The sequence below is a fragment of the Thunnus albacares genome, chromosome 15, assembly GCF_914725855.1.
Source record: "Thunnus albacares chromosome 15, fThuAlb1.1, whole genome shotgun sequence".
NCBI lineage: Eukaryota > Metazoa > Chordata > Actinopteri > Scombriformes > Scombridae > Thunnus > Thunnus albacares.
This window is the reverse complement of record NC_058120.1, coordinates 22541274-22561966: the sequence shown is the minus strand read 5'-3', so window position 1 is coordinate 22561966 and position 20693 is coordinate 22541274. Positions and strand designations below refer to the sequence as shown.

At 37.9% G+C, this 20693-nt stretch overlaps 2 long non-coding RNA genes across 3 annotated transcripts in view; one reads left to right on the top strand and one right to left on the bottom strand.

Moving 5' to 3' along the window:
- Positions 1–687: 687 nt before the first annotated feature.
- On the bottom strand, positions 688–11082 carry LOC122997963. Its single transcript, XR_006407287.1, has 3 exons — positions 11068–11082; positions 2687–2688; positions 688–775 (listed from the first exon to the last, which is right to left on the bottom strand). It is a non-coding gene; the product is annotated as an uncharacterized LOC122997963 (long non-coding RNA).
- LOC122997964 overlaps positions 721–20693 on the top strand; it is a 44338-nt gene continuing 24365 nt past the window's right edge. For both annotated transcript variants that reach the window (XR_006407288.1, XR_006407289.1), the window contains exons 1-2: positions 721–797; positions 1232–1297. This is a non-coding gene — a long non-coding RNA (uncharacterized LOC122997964). The remainder of the gene's footprint in view (positions 798–1231; positions 1298–20693) is intronic.

Genomic DNA, 20693 nt, shown 5'->3' with positions numbered 1-20693 from the left:
GGGAGAGGAAAGAAGAAAAAAATAACGTTCTGCTTCACAAATGTGTATTTATTTCCTATAGCCTTGTAAATTATTAGATTTTTTTTATTATTAAGCTTTGTTTAGGAAATCTCATTAGTATTTTGCAAAAGAGGCAGACAAAGGATCACAACAAGACGGTTCATTCACATCACAAAATCATACAGGCACATTACTTAAAACAATCACTAATATTTTGGAGACAATGTTTTTGGTATGAGGAACTTTTAAATCCAACCTGCTCTTTTAGCTGGTGTCATTTATTAGCTCTGCAACGTAGATTTTTTTACCTATTTGGGCCCGAAAGAGGTAAACAAACAAAAAAAAACCCAAAAAACATGACAGGTTTAGAGGGGAAGTCGGTCCGTGCATGAAGTATAATGAAATAATAACAACCCCAATTTTGGGGGTATTGCCATACTTTATTGTCTTGAGAGGTGCGATACGATTCAGCGCGCTAAAGTGTCCGCTTGTTCCATTATCCAACTTGTACTAAGAAAATTAAAACAGGAAGTCGGGAGCCGGAAACAGAGACAGCTTGCCTTCAAAGTAAAATTTGCGCGTTTTGAAGCGTGTTGGCCGCAGCTCCATTTAAGGAGAGGCTACAATAAATAAATAAACAAATAGACTAAATAATGAACATAATTCATAACTTCTTTTACACATCTTGGAGATAAAACTATGTTAGGCGGCGGAACCAACCCAGGGATTTTCAAAGTAAACGCAGCGTGTGTTACGGAGACGCACTGAGCTGCTGCTGACGTCGACGTTACGTACAGGTGAGTCTAACTTCATTTTTGTGGTCTGCTTGTCTTGTTGTGTGCATAATGCACAATTTAAATTATTTACCTGCCCACCACCGTAGCTAACTGTTAGCTTCAGAGGATAACCAACGCTAGCAATGCTAATTGATCTGTAGGTAAACTAGCTACCTGTTGTAGCTAACAAACTAACTAACGTTACTCCTTTATTATTATCAGCTTTTGCACATCATTTGGGATTATTTGCTGTGTAAAATGTCCACATATATGAGAGAAGTGAATTAACTGGACCCTCCTCAGTCATATATGTAGGGATTAGGGGTGTTTTGACATGCATTTTTGATTTATGAAGCTTTCAAATGTTTAAATTACCAGCAATGTGTTTGTGCATGCAGACTACAAAGTAATGAAATGCTAATAATATAATAAATGCCATGTGTCCTATTTGACAGGTGTGGGACCTCCACCAGTGACTGCACCAGGATAACCTGGAAACAGCCGGAGGAAACTAGCAGATGGTAAGTAGAGAGCAGAGTAAAGTCCATCATTCAGACAGTGACACATTTAAGCTGTTTTGAATGAATGAAAGTGCTGACTTGGTAGTTTATTTTTTGTGTTTACATCCATATTGGGTGAACAGTGGAGCAACTGCACTGTTCATCTGTGGATGTAAACACCATAGAGGTAAAGAGGAAAGATTAACCTCGTAGTCATGGTTTCATTTCAAAGCCAATGTGCTGAAGTACAGACAACACAACTAACAAATATGTGTAATGGTGAAAATAATCTTTCTTGAACAGTTTTAGCAGTCGTATTACAGTTCCCTTATTAAACCTTTGCTGGTGCACAACTTTAAGACTCAGTGAAGTGTTGAAACAATTCAATGTATATATATATATATATATATATACATCATACATACAGTAAGTGATACTATCATACAATTTGGATGTTTTTTCTCTTACACTGAAACAAGGTTAAATGTCCCTGTCAGTCCTAACCTCACTGACCTGCACTGAGACACTCAGCTGGTTGCATCTTTGCAGTGAAATGAGATCAGAGTAACTGTCTCCCTCTTTACTCAACACCAGACTCTCTGGGTCACACTGGACAGCCTCTGTAACTAACACATTGTTCAAATTCAAACTCTTAGCATCTTATCATTTATTGTAATACATTTAAAATACCTTACCTTACTTCTGGTCATTTTCATTGAGTTGTATTTATATACAACCAATTTGATAACACCTAGACAATGTGATGAAATGTGATACAAGCAATGCTGAAAGCAGGTGAACAACCTCACTGTGACTGTACTGAAAATTGATATGGATATAGATATGGTTTCATATTGAAAGTGTAGCCACAATCTGAAACATCAGAATGAACATTGATAACCTACATTTCCTTTACAAGACAGTTTCAAAATGCCTTAATGTGATACTGAGCTAATTCCAAATTACAATAAATAATTTGTGTACTTACTGCAAATGTGTTGCATTTATTTACCACCCATAATTCATAATAATACACATCCTTTATTTTATTTTAAGGGGGGAAAATATCATTTAACACATTATTTCTTAAAGTTAGCGGGTATTTATAACTCCCAGACATTTAGCATTTTAATAGACTTTTAACAATGGCAGAAAGGGGCACAATACACAAGTAAAATTAACTTTATTTCATGAATTGTTGCATTTTTTACTGACAGAATTTGATCATGTTGTGTACATCATCACCGGTGAATACAAATCCAACAAAACAATACCACAATGATTTATGATGAAGAATTCAATTTACGGGACCAGTACGAGCTACTGTACATGTTTCATGTGTGCACTGTACAACTGTACTGCTAATCATCCACAGGAAAAAATATATTTAATACACTCAGGACTCAAAACGTCTTGGATTTTTTACTTATTGTTTACAATTGTTTGTACTGATATCACATATCTTGTCATGCTCTTTGATAAGACATCTGGCATTCTTTCAAACAGATGAATTAGGACAGACTGTGTATGTATTCACTGATTAATATAAATTCTCAAATTCATTTATTTTTTAAATTTCCAATCACTGTAAAAACTCAGCACCATGTGTGTCTTAGTCCTCTGCACTGAAAAGCAAACTGTGTTTCGCTGTGAAAGCCACTCTTGGTCAGTCAATAATAAATAATCATCATGTTATTCATCTATAAAACAAACTACCTCACATCTCTTCTCTCATTTAAATCTATTAACTACATGATCCATTAACTACTTAATGACAGATATTCCTCATGTTCACACTAATGTTGGCAGAAGTGGTTTCAGGTACTCTGCACAAACTTGAGTCTTAAATTATTCTTGGACATTTTATGATTCTTGTAACTGTTTTTTTTCTTATGAATGTTTCTTGTTCTCAGGTCTCTCTTGGTAAAGAGATCTTAATCTCAATGAGGCTGCCTAATTAAATAAAGATTTTTTTTTTTTAATTAAAAAAATGACAAAGAAAAGCATCAGATCTTCAGATTGCCAGGCTGCCATTGTTAATAAGAATTTGTTCTTAATGACTTGCCTGTTTAAATAAAGGTTAAATAAAATAAAATACAGTTTGAGAAGCTGAAATCAGATCATTTGGGGCATTTTTGCTTAAAAAAGTGTCTAAAATGATTATTCTATCACCAAAATAGTTGCTGTTTGAATTAATCGACTAACAGTTGCAACTCTAAACTAAACTCAGATAACTCTTAATAATATCTCTATTTTCTCTAAAATTGGTGCCAAACTTCAGACATTTCCTAGATTTTTAGAAAGTTATCAGGAAATTATAAAACCATAAAGTCTAACCAAATAAATCACATTGTTTTTAATAATTTAAGATTTTTACTTCTTTTCAGTCAGATCACAAACATGTTCACCCACCTAAAACAAACAAAACTAATATACAATAAACAAAGAGAAGATACAGAATTGGATACAATTATCTCACATATCTCATTGCATCAAAGCATCTTGAACACCATCGTTCAAACAAGATGATTCAGATTTAGAACTAAATAAATAAATGATGAGCTTTTTCCAGTAGATGTCACTCTTACACTTGTTTTGTTGTTTAGCTCATAGTGACAAACATCAGACAGTAGCGGCTGTTTTGATGAATCACATGTTGCTTTTTCAGCTCACCTCTGACACGACACCCACCACGGGGTCTACTGGTGTAATGCGACATTTTACGCCACACTTTGGGGAACAGGAGACAGGAAACGTATAGTAGCAAATGTGAAGCTACAGCTCACATTTCCCTCCACCCTCAGGAGTGGTGCTGCTCCCCCTGGGATGAAGAGCAGATCTCTAATCAGTGCTGTCATTGCAGCATGAGTAGCCTTCTGCACACGCTCTGTTTAGCAGAGGTTAATCTCTCCGGGTGGTGATGGTGGTGGTGGTGGTAGTGGTGGTAGTGGTGGTGGTGGGGGGGTGGTCGGAGGGATTCCCCCTGCTGTACTGTCCTGCTGCAGGGATGCTTCAGTGCAGTGAGGTCGTGGAGTGTGCACATGCAAAAACACTCAGCAGATGCTTGATAAAACGCTGCCTGCACTGGCTTTGATTTATCGGGACATACACAGATTCCTCTGCGCTGGACGGGCAAGGCTTTTGTTTCACTGCTCTGCTTTGTAAAATGAACGCAGATGGCACCCACTGCTGGTTTAGTGGTTTCTGTTCTTGATCATTTAGCTCTGGTCCATATGCTTTTCTATTGTCCCTGTTTTTACTTTGCCAGTAAAAAGTTCTCTTTAAGAGCTGTAAAATAACACAAATAAACTGTCACCACATTTGTAGAAAACATTTTTCATCATAATAAGTATTTTATTCTTGTTTCGCCTGCACCACAAACTCAGCTGTTTATATACATTTTTTTTATTTATTTTTTTTGCTGCTGCAGATCCGCCTCAAGCCAACTGGCGCGAGTCCTGGATCTCATTATTTACCTGCACTCACCTCCCTGTCTGTGTCCACATCAATCATGTGCTGTTGTTCTGACTCTCAAAAATGGAAACTGGCTTGTTGGTTTTGATCAGAGGAGGCATGATTGATGGCGTTGATTCTGCAGAGCATGCAGTCCAAATGCGTGTTGTTCTTTAAAGCCCCCCTCTATTCAAAAATATGCTTTTCTTCTTGTTCCTTCAGTTGGATGTTTGAGCTTCACTGTGCAGAATGATGTATGTGCAGAGTTTGACACCAGAAGGCTGTTTTCACATTCGTCTGATGAATGTGGAAAGTTTCTCTGAGCTCATGGGAAATCTGATTTTTTTGGGGGGGGCAAGCCTACGAGCATGATTCGTGACATCACAACTAGTTTGGAAGTGAACTGTGGTCCAATATTCAATTTATACAAGTGTGATGTGGAAACTTGAAGCCTCCAGAGCACAAACACTGAGAATAGACTTTACAGTGAAGAAGGAGACATCTTGTGTCCCGCAGTTTAACTTCTGTAATGAAAAATATTTGCTTATTCATAGAGTCTGGAGTAGATGTCACTTTAAGGATTTTAACAAGATAATTGACCTTTTTTTTGGTGGAAAAAACATAGCAGACACAAATTATTATTCAAAATAGAAGATCCCCTTAAAGATCCCCTCCAGACATCTTTCAAGATATATAAAAACATTCTGAACACTTTGAAAAATAATCTGTGTCTGATATGGTTTTTCATTTACATTTATTCATTCAGCTTTTGTCCAAAGTGACATACATATGAAGTACAATCCAAGCTACAGTAAACCATTTTTACCACAAAAAAAGTTCAATTACTTCATTAAAAATCCTTCAAATGCATCTCCTCCTTCTCCCTCATTGAAAATCTATAAATATTCAATTACTTTTGTCCATTCTCAGTGTTTGTGCTTCAAGTTTCCGGATCACACTTGTGTAAATTGAATATTGGACCACAATTGGCTTCCAAACTTTCTTGTGACATCACAATTCCTGCTCATAGGTACACATCTTAAATTCAGATTAAGAAAACAGCTTCTAGTGTTGAACTGCACATGAAACATTCTGCACAATGAAGGTAAAAAAACATCCAGATGAAGTAATAAGAGGAAAAACACATTTTTTGAGTGGAGGAGGCCTTTAGAGCAACTGTTTTTATCTTTTCCCTTTAAAGTCCCCCTCCACTCAAAAATGTGTTTTACTTATTGTAATTAAAAAGTTTTAAGGGGAAAAAACTATATCAGACACAAATAATTATTCAAAGCAGAGTGTTTTTATGTCTTTAAACATGTCTGGAGGGGATATTTAATTATCAGCAGCTCGCTGGTTGGTTACAAACTCATGCTGTGAAGCCAAACATTCTTCAAACCCACAAAACTTTACTTTAAATTCTAGTGGAGATTCAAAGTTTCCACATTTGTCAGGCTGAATCTTTTTTGAGAAAATAAGAATAAAATTATGAACTGTAGATGAACTGCTGTCGATGGATTAGCGCAACCATTAAAACATGAAGTCTTGGGTTTGAATATCCACTCAGCTCGGGCTTCAAGAGGATACTATATAATATATATGATGCTGTCAAATAATGTGGAATTCTTATATGAAACAAAAAGTCTGTTAAAGAGTTAAATCTACTGTGTTGACATGGTGATGGGTGTCAAAGCTGAGCTGTTACAGTTTTATGTTTCTGAGTGTCTCTTTATGAACCTCTGAGGAGGTAAAATAAGTGTAAGATATAAAGATGCCCAAGAGAGAGAGAGAGAGAGAGTGTGTGTGCAAATGTCAGTCTGTTTGTCAGATTTATTCGAGGCTCATGAGATGAAGATATTTCACACCGATATGAAAGACAACCTCACTACAGCAGTGTGTGTGTCAGAGAGTCTAGGTGAGAATATCAGGTGTAAGTTCCGAGGTGGTCCGAGAACCCTGTCTGCCATGGATGTGTCTCTTTATCTGCTGTCACGGTGAGAGGAAGTCCCCGGCTTCAACCTGAGTCACTTTTTCCACCTCAGTGGTGAGCAGCCGACCACAAACACAAACAGAAACTTGCAGGGTCTGGTTTCCCACACACTGCTCCATGCTCAAAGTTCATCTAATTCTCGCTATAAATCAATATAATTTCCATTTTGGCAACAGCAAGAAAGAAATCCAACAAATGATTAATTATATCAACTTTATTGGCAAAGTGCCTTTTCCTGCTCAACCTCCTGACGTTTTTTTAAAAAATATGAGAATCGAGCCTCTTCAGTAGGCCTGTGCACGACAAGTTGGAAGCATTTTTGGATTGAGATCCTTTTTTGAATTGAAATCCCCGGGCTGTTGTCCAGGAGGGTTTTTTTTTTTTTTTTTTTTTTTTTTGCTCAAACCACAAAAATCCATGAGAAAAACAAGGCAGTGTTATACGATCTTGCCTCTCTCGCTGAGCTACTGGACGCCAGCGAGGTGCGAGTGCAAGCGTTCGACAAGGCAACACTTGTTCTCCTCGCTGCTGTGTCCCCTCGGTGTCCTCCGTGTGGTTAGCCCATTAAAATATGAGAAGATGAAGAGATTAAGATTCCTCTGTTTGGGCTTGTAATGATGATTTATTCATCAATCTCACATGCAGTGGAAGATAATCAGGAGACCGGGACAAAGGGGCTGGTATTGTTGTTGCTTTGTCTTCCTTTTCTGTCGGCCTTTCTTCTTTTTAAAACTGATCTCTCGTTTACAAAAAATATCCTCAAATATGGGGACGGTTCTCTTGATCTTGACACCATGGAAACAATCTAAATCATTAGAAGTATGTACAGCAGCTTTGAAAGTTTCCCCAAAACATAGAATCAACTGAGGAGAATTTTTAATACACTGTAACTAAATGATGAAATCCATCATTCTGATTGTATCTAATTATCTAATTAAAGCTCCTTTAGTTTTTATATGTAGTTTGTTTCTTTAAAATCACATCTTGTACACTATTGTTTGACCTGCTCAAGTACTTCTTATTTTGGAAATTGAGTTTACTTAGGTCACTTTTGGGGACATTACATAGATTTACATTCATTTCCCGGAGACTTAGCCTAACCATAACCACTAATAAGTAACCTTAAGATAACATTAACCTTAGCTTCCTTCTTCAGCCTAAAGTTTAATGATTTATGTTACGGGGACTCCCATAAGGAAGCGAGTTCCCATAATGTTACTGAGTAAACAGATTTATGTCCCCACAACATGAGTAATACAAGTACACACACAAAAATTTAAATGCTATAGTAAACATTTCTCCTCATATCTATGGTAATATTTTACTTAATTTATGTGAATGTATAGTATATAGATGACTTGTGGTAAATTTATATTGAAATTAAACATCTTTTACAAAAAGTTTGAATTTTTTTTTGGCAGCTTTTATGATATAAATCAATGATCAAATGTAGGAGAAAATGTTCAGACAGCAAAAGTAAAAGTATTTACTGTATCAGACACAAGCATTATTTTTTCAACCATTTTTCAAACCTGATTTTATGATAAATTATCTTTTTTGATTTTGATTTTTTTTTACTGTTTTTTGACTGATTAAGAAAATATGATTCAATGAAATGTGTCTTCCCATTGAAAATATGTCAAACTTTGCACGATGGTTCAGTCTCCAAACTGATGCAGACTGAATTCCTGTTTTATTGAAAAACTTGTCATGTGAGGATGACATTTTCATATTAAAAGGCAACATATTACACTTTTGGGGATTTTCTGTTATTTGTATACCGTTATGATATCTATGTTAAACATGGTCAAAGTCAAAAGTCAGGACTTCAGCCTGCTCTGAAGTCCAAAGTTACCTCTACTTCCTTCTTGTGATGACATCAGATTGTTCGCCCACAGATGGCCGTCAGTTTCGTAGCCTTTGTTGCTAAGGTTGTTGCTAGGGTTGTTGCTAAGGTTGTTCACATTGTTCACTCACATTTCTCAGATTGGATTTGGGCTTGAATATGTATGGATGTATTTGAGAGGTTTCCATTTCGAGTAAAGAAGGAGAAAAAGAAGTGAAATCTGACGACTATAGTTTGTTTGTTTATGTTGCCTCCGGAGCCGTTGCAAGCTTCCTGAAGCTGGCCAATCAGAACAGAGTGAGCTCATCAGGAGGCGGGTCTTAAAGACACAGGACCTAAAACTGCCTGTTTCAGACAGAGGTTCATCTGAGGGGCTGCATAAAGGCCCAGTATAAGATAAATAAGCAGTTTTTTAAAACTGTAAATCATGAAAGGATATTCCAGAGCCCCAGAATCAAAATATAGACCTAGAAATGTTCATGACAATGTCCGTTTGTCCCAGACTGAAGCCTGGTCATCATATTGCTGCTTGCAGCTGTGACACCTCTTTCTTCAGTTCCAGCTCTGGTTCAATTGTATGGCACAAAGACACAAAGTCTGACTGTTTAGTGACTAATTGTTTCTTCTCTATGATTACAGTCCACCAAAATGATTTTCTTTCTTCCACAAGCGCTGCTCTCTGCCCACCCGTATTTACATCTTTGAGTGTGTCACTTCCTCTCAGGCAAGATAATTACATGGTGGCTCAAACCGAAATGAAACAAGAAAAACAAAGGTTTGTTGTTGTGTCTCCCCTTCAGTCTACAGCAGGTATATTTTCAGAAAACCGTCGTGGTTACGCAAGAGAGAAAACCCTGCCCTCGTCTTCGCCTGGATGCAAAGGTCCTTCTCTCACTGTATGCAGGATACTAAAATAGCAGCACATGCTCCCTGCAGTATAAACACAGGAAAATATACTGGCTAGGCATGCAATGTGCCAGCCAGTCCAGAACCAGGGCTGAAGCAGAGAAAGATCCCAGAAAAAACACACTGAAGTCCATTAAAAGAAATAATAAATGTAATTGACTCACAGATTTTTGACTCACATAAGTAGGAAACTCCGCTAAATTGCAGCTCCTAAAAGGGTTTTCGTCTGGCCTTATAAAACCTTCTGATAAATCATGTTATAGCCCACTTTGAAATGGAAAATGAATAAATGATAACTGCATAAAGCAGTTGTACAAAATACTATAAAAAAAAAGGGAACAGAACATACCAAGAAAGCATCAGCTATGAAAAATAGAGGAAAGACTTTCACATCTGGCTCTACTCAGCACAAAATTTAAATGTTTATCTAAGTGCCAAGGTGTTGATGCTCTCATTTATGTGTCTTTTGGTTTGCGTCAGTGTTAAAACACAAATTCTCTCGTCAGGAGGAGGTCCATGTTTACTCGAATCCTAAAGTTTTAAACCAAACTCAATGAGCGGTGCAGCGGTTTCCATGGATCTGAGGGTTTGTTGTGGAGCGCGGCACCTGATGCGAAACACACATCTGGTCCTCTTGGTTTATCCAAAAGTCCCTAAACTAACACATTAAACACACCCTCAGTTTAAACACGATCATAGGTCGGCAGAATGAGCAACATTTGGCCGTGAGTTTAGGAGTGGGTGTGTGTTTAGACATCTGAATTCCTTTCTCACACGTCCATGTGGTAGGAAAAAAAAAGTTTTGTACATCTTTAATCTCTTCACAGGAGCTGGACAAAAGGAAAAAGTGAAGGCTGGGATGTTTAAAGCCATCTTTGGTAAATTTCCTGCTTACTTACCTTTGTGCTTCTAACTGCTATCAGACCAGATCATCTGAAAGGATAATCTCCAGTCTCACTGGAGTCTGATAGAAAGTTTGTAAAACTGCATTTTCCTTCTGTGCACCCTGAGCTTGGAAACATGTTTTGAGATAAAGTTTGTCTGGAAACACTTTTTGAGGAATGTAATTGTTTTTAACAGTCAAGTTTTTGGCTATCTCGTGTCTCTCAGGTCCTGATTTGTTGTTATATGTGATTGTTGGAAATCAATAATGTGCGTGTTGACATGTAGCTTTGTGACCCTTGTAAAAAGAAATAATGTATTTCAGGAGACTTCCTAGTTAAATAAAGTTTAAATTAGGTTAAATTATGATTTATCTGCAGGTGATTTTCTTGATTAATCGTTGTGGTCCATAAAATGTCAGAAAATTGTGAAAAATTTTCCAGAGTCAAAGAAGGAATCTTGATTTGTCTTGTTTTGTTAAACCCACAGTCCAAACCCCAAATATATTCAGTTTACTATCATGTATGGGAAAAAAAAATGAAATCATCACATCTGAGAAGCTGAAACCAGCAAATTATGGTTAATTATGGTTAATTAACTCTACAGCTCCCCTTCAGCTTTACAGAGCTTTATACCGAGTTTCAGCTGGAGCAGGCAGCTGTTTTCAGAGCTCTAAAAAGCCACTGTACACTACCTGCTCAGCATCAAATGGCAAACAGATACAGTTAGTGACTAGCTGGTGAACATAGTGATACATTTGGCAGTTAAAGAGACAGATAATTCCCTCAGGCATTGGTAGAGAGCAAAAACAGAGTAAAAATAGAGACTTACATTGACCAGGTGGACAGAAATGTCACTCCAAATGAATGATAATGTTGCTCCGTGACTGCTGGATGAGGAAATAAGCAACTGTTTGCTAACAAGATAAACATATCAACTTATAAGGTGATGACATATTTAAAAATAGCTGTTGCAGCTCTTGGTGAAAAAAATAAAAATCTTGGTTTGCTGTTTTTCTTCCCACAAAATATTGATGAGTCATAACCAATTAGTGTAATAAAAAACAGCAAAATTTCCGTGTTAAGCCAGTAGTTTAACGTTGTGCACATCCTCTCTGAGTTGATACAGTTTGTCTGCCGCCATGTGAAGTCCTCCCAGGTCTCTGAGTGTCTCAAGAGTTGATTTAGAGGCTGACAGTTTGAAGTTTAGTATTTTGACAGAAGCTCCATGTACAGCCCATAAAAGCCCATATCTGAGGCTCTTGAAGAACAGCAGCACACTACAAACAGCCAGATAACAGCCGGGTCAGGGCTCGGGGCAACGAGACTGGCATATTTCTGTGGAGGTTAAGTCTCTGCTGTAGGTCATGGTTAATACGTTTTCCCTTTCAGTTTAAGTTTACAGGCTTAAGGCTGTGTGACGCAGGTCTACAGCCAACATATGGTAATCAAAACAAGTTTGTTTACTTCTCTGCTGCAGAAATGAAATGTTAGAGAATGGATATTTGTTTTTTATGAGCACTGGTGAGACTGTTCCCTCCCAACAGGGAGTACTTTGAGGAAAATAGTCCCTCTGCATCGTAAGAACATAAAATCTATACTGACTGGTGAAGCATACCTTTGCATGTTTATACTGCGGTTACATAACCAGGGGAACGGCGATGATGATGCCCTACAGCGCTTCGAGTAATCGTCATGCGTGGTCTAATGGTAGCATAGTCAGATGTGGCATCAAAGCATTTCCTCTAACCAGTAGTGACAAGTTGTTTTGGCCTTTAGCCTGTAACATCAGATTTATCTGCGTCTAAACAGCAAGTCCGCTGGAGACAAGAATTGGAGCTGAGAAGTCTGAGAACTGAGAAAGACTCACGAGATCTGCATTAAATCTCACATTAACACCTCGTTACCTGCCAAGAAAGTCCACAGTCATACACAGCAACATTCCCAGACAAAGCACATTCAATTACAGCATGGAATATATCATTTAAATGAATTGAGACAGACAAATTTAAATTTAAGCCCTGATATCCATCTAATATGCAACAGCAGGCTAAGACACATCAGGTATGCAGCAGGTAATTACATTTACAGTTACATCTTTCATTACACTCAACCCAGTAAAACTCCACACCTCCAGTTTGTAATGGAGGCTTTTTTATAGTCTTTGAGTCATTTTCTCATATATATGCAAAAAAAGTCCATCACTTGTGTCCCCACTTTCAAGATAATCCTTTATTTGTGTCATTAAATACAGGAAAGTGTTGAAGTTTTAGGTGTACTGATTTTAAGCTACAGTTTGTACGTTTTTTGCTATATTTTTTAGTTGAAATATGCTCCAAAATATATATTAATATGGAGAGGTGTTATCAAAGGCTTCCGTGACTCCAGACTCTTTGCACAGCCTGGCAGCAGTACAGATATATTCCCCTTCTCAAGTTTTTAGGCGAGCCTCGCCCTTCTAACCAATCAGAGAAAGGCCAAAGTAAGTGGTGGCTCCAAGGTAGCATTAGCTGCTGGAAGACGTCGTTATCGATTACTCACAGGCTAGCAAGCTCCCAGTACTTGCAATCTATGAGCTCTATTACTCCCAGTCCCCGGGGAGAAATCAATATTTTGGGTGTGTGCAGGGAGAGGGAGGTGGTATCATGCTAGTTCTAGCTTGATTTTGCATATTGTAGCTTCTAAGGGAAATTTCGCTACGTTTTATATGGATATCTAATCAGCTTTGATGGTAAATGTAGTCGATTGAAGTAATAAATTCCTCAGTGTGTGCTATATTGACCGAGAAAGCCGAGTTTTCCTGCTCGCTGAGCAATGCCGCCAGTGCCTACATGTACCAGCATGCATTGCACATGAGCTCCTGATGCCCAATCCCCAAATCCACTCTGGCTCAAGTAAATACGGCTGAATATCCAAGTCAGCTGAAACACTGTAAAATGTATCCTCATTCATAACATCCTCTGCACTTATATTTTGGGATGTCATTTTCGCTGTTTGAAACATAGCTAGTTTGCAATACAAGCGAAGAGAACAAGGAAGTTTTGTTTTTGAGCGGCATCTAGAGCACGATCCCTGGCTACCCAGAGGCAGATACTAGAAAACCAAGCTGAAATAGCCTATAGTTCTTCCTTGCCTCCAACTACGTTACTGTACACATTAAATGATGGTGCTAGTGCCGGAAGAACAACAGATTTTGCAGCTGTGTCCCAGAGACACAGAGAACATCGGCAACAACTGCAGGTGTTTTTCACACTATATCCCTCATTCGTATAGCTAGAGATAAGGTTGAAAATCAGTGAAATGGTCCTATAAGGTGTGTGTTGTGTCATTGCAAACACAGAGTATGAAGCAGATATTAGACATGGCACAATTGCATACAAAGTCAATGGAAAGACAAGAATGGCAGAGAATAGAGGCATATTTGCTCTAGACTGCACAAATTGAGGAAAAAATGCTTCCTCTGGAGTTGAAAAAGTTTCAGCTTGAGTGAAAATTTCACGTTTATATCGAGACTTTATGAATAACTACCTAGCTAGAGCTAACATCTTTGCAGTCAGTACATTTACTGTTTGGGAAAATAAATACAAATGAATAAATACAGGCTGCACAAACAGTCCAGCAGACAAATTTGTGTAAATAATGTAAGGCAAAAAATTCACCTTGAGTTCTTGGTTGTTAGGATGAGGCAGATGTTTACTCAAATCTCAACTCTGTGCAGGAATCCATTGATCTGAAAGTTTGTTGTGAATATAAAGTGTGTAAAGAGCTGTAAATATTCAAAATGTGCACCTGAAAATTAATCTGTCCCATAAAATGTTGGAAGTATGCGATGCACTGATTTAAGACAAAAGGCTTTTAACAAATTTGCACCCTATAAACCCTCCATATATCAGTTTTAGTATAGATATCTATGGCCATTTAGATGTATTTTAATCAATGTAAAACTGAATTCCCCTTCAAGCTACTCAGTACGTCCAAACTGGCATCTGCCCAGGTATAAACCCTCTTCTGCGGCCCTGAATATCAATCAAGCAAGTGCTGAGAGCATTTTTCTTCCTTGCTTTGCTTTTCCCAACAATTCTTGTCTCTTTAGTTGATAACTGATGTTCAAAAAAAAAGAGTGTAACAATACTTCTATTACCCACTTATCCAGCATGTAGAACAGCCAATTCTCTGAAGCACAGCGGATTCCAGCCACATCAAGGTAGCCTAGTCACTTCCCTAATTCTTTAAAACACGCTTCCTGGCACAATTTCTGCCATACAGCTCCTACTTCCTGTTTATATGTGGAACAAAGTGTCAGGAAAAGGGCTCCAGGCCTCAGAGCAGGATCATGACTCCGGTGTTTCTCTGGAGAGCTGCAGCTGTAGGGAGGAGGAGGAGGAGGAGGAGGAGGAGGAGGAGGCCTATTTCTGTACTGTCCTGATAGCCTCGCGGGGAGAAGATGCCTCGATCACCGCGATGTAATTACAAGGTTTATATGACAGGGGAACAATTATTGAACATCGTCAGCAGCAGTCGCTGTGTCTCAGAGCCAGAGGCCTTTTAATTGCAGGACTCTGGTGTTTGTCAACATGTATTTTTAGGGGTGGGGGTCAGGAATAATAGAAGGGTTCATGTGAGTCTATAGGATATCTTAAATCCGTAACTTGTTTATCCCCTGTGCATTAGAAAACGGTGTTTGTGTCTCGTTTCTTTGAAGTGATGATTTAGCAGATAGTCAGCCGATCTGAGGTCAAATAATGCAACCAAGAACTCAATTCACTTTAAGTTCTTGGTTGTTAGGATGAAGCAGATGTTTACTCAAACCTCAACTCTGTGCAGGAATCCATTGATCTGAAAGTTTGTTGTGAATGTAAAGTGTGTAAAGAGCTGTAAATATTCAAAATGTGCACCTGAAAATTGATCTGTCTCATAAAATGTTGGAAGTATTCGATGCACTGATTTAAGACAAAAGGCTTTTAACAAATTTGCACCCTATAAACCCTCCATACATATATTGAGGCGCTCAGGCATGGAGAGCACTTAGCTGCATGTTTGAGCCTGAAACAGAGATGCTTGACGATGAGTCACTTGACAGCGACACAAATTGCTGCCTGACTGGTCCACAAGTTAAAGCCAAAATAACACACACCAAACGCTTTGGTGTGTGTTATTTTGTGTGTGTGTATGTGTGTGTGTGTGTTAGAAAGGCTGCTTGGATTCAGTATATTCTGTTCTTCTGTCCTTGCTGCATCTTTTTGAATTTAAAAGAACCACATAGATTTGATTTGGATCTGGATATTATTTACCCATGGTAGTGGTGAGGCTCTAGGGACGACAGTATTGATTGGTCCACCATCTTTTTTGGTCCAGACTGAAATATTTCAACATCTATTGGACAAATTGCCTTAAAACGTATATATTTTCATCTACCCCTCAGGATTCATTGTAATAACTTTGGAATCCTCTAAAAGCCATTATCAGGTCAAAGTCAAGTCCAACTAAAATCACATTTAAAGGTGCAATATGTAAGAATTTTGGTTTAAAACGTTCAAAAATTAACTAAAACTATCGACAGAATATGACTTTCTAGCAGCCTCTTGACCGATTTCTAAATAAAGGACTCAAGATGGTTTTGCTGGGAAAATCCAAAGGATGTGACATTTACACGTACTCCTGAGTGCCTTACATGTCTCCTATCCCCCTACAGCGCCAACAGGGTGCAACACTAGCTATCGTTACCTTAAAAACAGAGTCTGCTAACATTAACAGACAACTGGCACCCGCCACAACACAGAGTCCAACAAAATGTCCTCCTAAGCCCAAAAAAACAAAAGTTTTATCTAGTGAAACCCGTCTGGCCAGACAGCAATGTGACTGATGTCGGGGGAAATTAGATTCGCGGAGGGACCTTCATTTGGTTTTCGGGATCAAAACTGACCCTGAGCTTGCTTTCTTCCTCTCGGACAGCTAAGCTAACATTACTGCAAAGCATGTGAAATATATTGTGATATTGTGGTTTTAGCTGACTAATGTTAGCGCCGCTAACAGGAGTGTGAGCATAAATGTGAGCAACAGGAAGTCTGACTGCAGCTCACTTAATGGCCACCGGTGTCATAAATGAGAAGGAATTTCTGATTCTTACATATTGCACCTGTAATCAAACCTCTTTGCAGTCAAAAATAATGCCAACATGTTTTTTTTTTTAATGTATTGTTAATAGTTTTGTATTATTTGAATGAACAAAAAAGGGTGTTTGGGCAAATATCAGAAATGCTGTTTTTGTTTGATGTGTTTGTTTTATTGATCTGCTGGTTTTTGTTGGTGAGATGCCTTCATAACATCATTTGGTTTTGCTAATCTCACCACCAAAACCCCCCTTTTTCTTTACTTAATTATGATCTATTACGTGTTTTGACTCAGTACTAGTCAAACTAATATTAGTCTAAGTCCACTTACCAGCTTTTTTCCAGGATTCACAATGCCTGAGCAAACTCCATCCACTGATGAAGACCATTAGATGTGGTTAAAAGCTCCGCAAGCTAGTCAGTGAACTGTGAGTTAAGATTATTTTTGTCAAATTCCTGTTTCCAAGGTCAAAAATGAACTTTCACACCAAACTAAATATGTTTATCAGCTGAAACATGGATTTACATACAGTACAGTGTAAACAGTCATATGACAGACAGAAATATGATGATATGAAACTAGATATATGATGTTTCAGCTGCAGGAGTCATGGTGGCTGTTGAGCAGTGTACTGTGAGGTAGTCAGACTGTGCAGGATGAAATATGATTACGAGTGCAATAATATTAGGATAAAATGTCCACTGGCCGACAATGAGGCTGCCTTTGACTTTGCAGGGAGTCTGGAGTCCACAGAGGAGGAAAGGACAACAGAAATCCCTCATCCTGTCCTCGACCATGAGGAAGGACAGAGTTTATGACCTGATAATTAGAATTCAGAGGATGAACACAGGCCTTAATTCATTCACCTCCATAATGAACTTATCAGAGGCTGCGCTCATGTTTCATGTCGCCTAAACTCAACTTCCTGTGGTCAGCTGATGAATATTAAACCAAACTCATTCTGCTCCTTTTGACATGTTCATTACATTCCACCCATTACGCATAGATTGAACCCTGTACGAACAGGAGCGTATATCACACCGTCATCTTAAATCTTTCAAGTCATGTTTGTCCGCTGAAGGACGGCGTGCCTCTCGGCTAATAAGTCAGTACATGTATCAAAAGGATATTAATGTTCAGGTGGCAGCAAGTTATACCACGACATTCAGAAAGTTATGTTTACTGAATGAGCAGCTCCATGAAACCATTTCAGCAATACATTATGAATTATATAACACTGAGGTACTGTACAGTCTGTGCTTATAGCTGAGCAGTTTAAGGACATTGTGTGTGCCTGCAGCAGACAGATTTCACTGGGTTCTTACAGACAATGATGTTTGCCAAAAATAAGTCACATTTACATGGAAGCTTTCTGGCTGAAGTTTTGCCAGTCCAGCCTCCAGTACAGGAACTGGTCGAAGTCCTCACATGACTGTAAAAGTGTTCCCGTTTACTTTTCAAGTTGTGTGCCAATGTGTTCATTGTGGCCAACTCCTTCAAAATGATTTGCTCTGATGTGAAGCTGCTGACATGATTTATGACAAAATGCTGCCTCAGCTGCTTTTATCCCTCACGGCAGCCACGGCTGCTCTTTATTTGATGCCACCTTTTCTGGTGTCCTTACATTACCAGTCATACTTTGATTTCCATAATTTTCCATTGAGTGAATTATGAATAAACATGCAACACAAAACCACACAAATGTACTCAAATTTGTATGAGAAATCAATCAATCAATCAATTTTACCTTCTTTTAAACCATAACTTCTAAAATTATTAGATCTGACATAAACTTCCCTTATTTAGCATTCATAAGCATTATACAAACATTTAATAAATGGTTTATCACACACAATAATGTAGTTGTAAGCAGATATAAGGACACTTTTACAGTATTTATCAACAATTACAACTTCTCCTATGAAGACATTTTATATTATTACAACTGTGTTTTACTATATTGTCATTCATTATCTGTTTAGGGGTTTTAATAACATTAATACACACTTAAATCTGCTAATAACTACATTATAGTGTGTTATAAACCATTTATTCATTTATTAAGTGTTTGTATACTGCTTATAAATGCTAAATAGAAAGACTTAAACATTACCGACATGACGTACAAAGAAGCATTTAACTGCAGAGTCCCATGTAAACCGTAGGTTACAGTATCATTGAATATATAAAAATGGAAGATAACTAATGTGCAGCATATTAATTCACTATTAGAGAGATCACAACTCTAGGTGGCCCATTGGACAGAAATTACAAAATGTAAAATTTAGTGTAAAGTACAAATAAACTGGCAACACAAAACCACATAAGTGTACACAGATTTGTATAAGATGATGTGTTTAGCTGCATTTATATTCAATTTTGACTTAATTATTTATGCTTTATGGATGTTTTTAGTTTTAGGCTGCTGCATTTATTGTATCAGTCAATTAATCAATTCAATTTGTTAAGGCGCAAAATAACATAATACATAAAATCAGAGAACATGAGAGCAAACTTAAAATTTCACAAAATCACAGAACAAGGTGACTCTCCAGCTCTGTACTCTTTATTACCTTTATTACCTTGACCTCAAAGGTCAGTATGAAATGAAACCGTTGTCACTTTAACATAAGGCTCATGATCGTCACCTTGTGTGTCTGCAGCGCTAGCAGCAAATTCTGCACAGACTTTTTCTTCTCTGTTGTCATTCTTGAACTGCAGCCATGGTGCGTCAAAGGTTTTGCACACAGAGATTATGAAATATGACACCAACACGTTGAATGGGCTGCAGGCACCGTTGAGACTGATTCGACTGTTCAGCACATCAAAAGCATCCAGTTTTGTCATCCTGTGAAGTTCACAGACTCTCCTCTTTAAATTCCAGCCACAGTCTTTGTGAAAAAAAGAGAACTCTGTTAGCAGTCCAGGAGAGATTTATAGGGTGCTTAAAAAGGTCAAAAGCCGATTTTTCAGGACCTGTATGTTACATAAAGCTTGTGTCTTTCATCCTATTTTACACCTTTGTTCATTTACATTCACTAACATTTAACTGCTGGACACACTTTTACATTTCAGGCAGAGGTCAAACCATACAGGGCAATATTTCACTGCAAATGTAAGAGGAAAGTGGTTCCAATAGTTTTTCTGTTCATCATTACTGATGCAAGATGATGAAATCTCACTGGGTTACATTCAGGTCTAATCCTACTCTGATTGACTGTTACATGATAGTATCTAGTAATGCGTTTCCTGCGGAAAATGCGTGTGAAGGCTGACAGCTGAAAAAACTTGCAAAGTGTTGCTGCAAATACAACACACTTGTTCAGTATCCCCATCTGTACAACTCTGCAGAATTTGGTTACCATGGTATATTACATTTAAGAGATATGGCAGTTAATAAGTAGTATGGTGGTGTTTTACTTGTGACCACAGAGTGGGGCTACTGGTGCCATGATTCAGTATGTCTTGAAGATTCTCATGGAGAACTTGTGTACCACGTTTCATTTTATTATAGACAACAGAATTGCAGAAATATGTTATGATGGTACTTTACTGTGGGTGGAATTATATCAAATGTTACACACTTGTACAGTGTGGCTTTATGTACAACATTCCCAAATTTGGTTGCAATCCAATTTAGCATTGAAAAGTTCTGGCCCTTTAAGGGCATCATCCACACCTTCAAAAGTTTAGCAACCAATTGAGGCTTGGCGTAACTACTCTTGGAGTGAAGCAGCAAACTTGCGTGCTGTGCAGTAGAAGATGTCCATATAAAGAAAGAAAAAGAAACCAAATAAAGAAAGAGGAACAAATTGCATAGCATTGCTTAAAAGCAGAAATCTGAAATGAATCACTAATTTAAAATTCCAGCCTTATCTGTGGCCCCCTGATAAGCTCCTGTTAACATTCCAAGGCTTTAATTTTGAAATACAAGTCTCATCCTGAACTTCCTGTCAGATACAGTAACTCTATGGGGCTTATATTTAAAAATAAATAAATATATAAATAGCCTCCCCCTGAGTTCCCTATTAAGACACAATTACTGTCTGGGGCTTTTATTTTGCAAAACTAGGTCCGTTCCTAGTTTCCTGTTAAGATACAGTTACTGTCTGGGGTTCTTATTTTGAAAAACAAGTCTCATCCTGAGCTTCCTGTTACGATACAGTTACTTTATGATACTCTATTTAGAAAAAACAGCCTCATTCGGACTATTTTGTTAAGATAAAGTTACCT